The 2,149-nt window shown below is 50.7% G+C and overlaps 1 pseudogene; it reads right to left on the bottom strand.

Moving 5' to 3' along the window:
* Positions 1–225: 225 nt before the first annotated feature.
* On the bottom strand, positions 226–1,175 carry LOC121460663 (annotated as a pseudogene).
* Between the last annotated feature and the right edge of the window lie 974 nt (positions 1,176–2,149).

The following is a 2,149-nucleotide window of genomic DNA, read 5'->3' as shown; positions in this document are numbered from 1 at the left end:
CTTTCTGAAGCAATGAAGTTATTTGAAATAAAAGGTTTGTTTACTTAGGGCCCACACTTGCTCTATCAAGTATGTAGGGCCAATTCCCGTCTCTTCCGTTTGAATTTTTTTTTTTTCAAGGCAAAGTTTACCGGTGTAGCCTTGGCCATCCTGGAACTCACTCTGTAGACCGGGCTGGCCTCAAACTCACAGAGATTTGCCTGCTCTGCCTCCTGAGTGCTGGAATTAAAGGCCTGTGCCACACTGCCTGGGCAGTTTAAACTTCTTGATTACGCCATGTGCAATCCTGTACTGCCAAAGAACCTTGTTGAAGTTCTCGCCCAGCTTGACGTCACTCTGGTTCTGGATGCTCTCCAGAGAGCAAGGCCCATCAGACTGCTGGCCCAGCAGCTGGGTTCCCTGAGGCTCCTGGTGAGTGATGTCAGGATTTGCAGGCGCAGCATTACCACCTCCACTGAAGCCCCAGTGGTGGCATGACCCAGGGTGTGTCCCACAGTAGAGACTACAGCCACACCGGCAGCAGTGGTTGCCATCTGGGCCATCAGGCCTGGTTGCCAGGATGTAGCAGCAGGTAAGCCAACCAGATGGTGCAGCTGCTGCTGGAGGCTGAGCTGCGTGTGCTAGTCTCGGAGCCTCCATCTGCTGGAGGCTGAGCTGCGCGTGCTAGTCTCGGAGCCCCCATCTGCTGGAGGCTGAGCTGCGCGTGCTAGTCTCGGAGCCCCCATCTGCTGGAGGCTGAGCTGCGCGTGCTAGTCTCGGAGCCCCCATCTGCTGGAGGCTGAGCTGCGCGTGCTAGTCTCGGAGCCCCCATCTGCTGGAGGCTGAGCTGCGTGTGCTAGTCTCGGAGCCCCCATCTGCTGGAGGCTGAGCTGCGCGTGCTAGTCTCGGAGCCCCCATCTGCTGGAGGCTGAGCTGCGCGTGCTAGTCTCGGAGCCCCCATCTGCTGGAGGCTGAGCTGCGCGTGCTAGTCTCGGAGCCCCCATCTGCTGGAGGCTGAGCTGCGCGTGCTAGTCTCGGAGCCCCCATCTGCTGGAGGCTGAGCTGCGCGTGCTAGTCTCGGAGCCCCCATCTGCTGGAGGCTGAGCTGCGCGTGCTAGTCTCGGAGCCTCCATCTGAAGGGTCTGGTTGGCTGGAAGGGTCACTTGGGAAGAGTGGCTTCAGCTTCCACACCGCATCCTGGGGGCTCGTACACTTAGGGTACAGAGATGTCAAAGTGCAAACATCTAATTTCTAATTATTATTCATTTACTAATTTTTAGTTATATGATTCATAAGACAGGGGCTATGTCTTCTACACATTCCTTTTTTCCCCTCAAGCCCCTCTAGACAATAAATGTATGTCAAGTGGGCAATCGTATAATTTGTCCCTTATTCACTAAAATGTAGCCTTTATCTGCATGAATGTGTCATTTGCAAAGAATGAACAATTTGAAGTAGAAGTATATTAGGTTTGTGATCAAGAGAAAATTTATTTTTCTTCCACTTTCAGTAAAGATACATTTGTTCTGCTTTATCATTTTTTGTTTTTCATAAAGGAATGCATCAAGAGATACCAAGCAGGCTGGAGAGATGGCTCAGCGGTTGAGAGCACTGGCTGATCTTCCAGAGTTACTGAGTTCAACTCCCAGCCTGCACATGGTGGCTCACAACCATCTATAGTGGGATCTGATGCCCTCTCATGGCATAAAGGCATACATGCAGATAGAGAACTCATATACATAAAATAATAATAATAATAATACACCAAGTTTAGCCAGCCTGTAGCAGTTCACGGCTTTAATCCCAGCACTCGGAAGGCAGAGGCAGGTAGATTTTTGTGAGTTCGAGGCCAGCTTGGTATACAGAGTGAGATTCAGGACAGGCTCTAAAGCTACACAAATAAACCCTGTCTGAAGAATCCCCCCACTATCACCAAAAAAAGAAAAAGAGACACCAAGGTTTCTGAACCAACTTTCATGCTTCCATTATTGTGTGTGTTGAAAGTGTGCACATGAGGAGGTCACTGGGTATTTTCCTAGTTGTCTTAGCTCGGTTTTTGAGACAGGGTCTCCCACTGATTTGGGAGCTGGCCATTTTGACTGGGTTGGCTAAACAACGAGCAAGTCGTTGGAATCTTCCTGTCTCTTCCCCTACCCCCAGTGTTGTGGAT

Source organism: Microtus oregoni, unplaced genomic scaffold (genome assembly GCF_018167655.1).
Source record: "Microtus oregoni isolate MIOR12 unplaced genomic scaffold, Mior012 000021F_ref0000039, whole genome shotgun sequence".
In the NCBI taxonomy this organism is placed as follows: domain Eukaryota; kingdom Metazoa; phylum Chordata; class Mammalia; order Rodentia; family Cricetidae; genus Microtus; species Microtus oregoni.
This window is presented reverse-complemented; position numbering and strand designations above follow the sequence as displayed.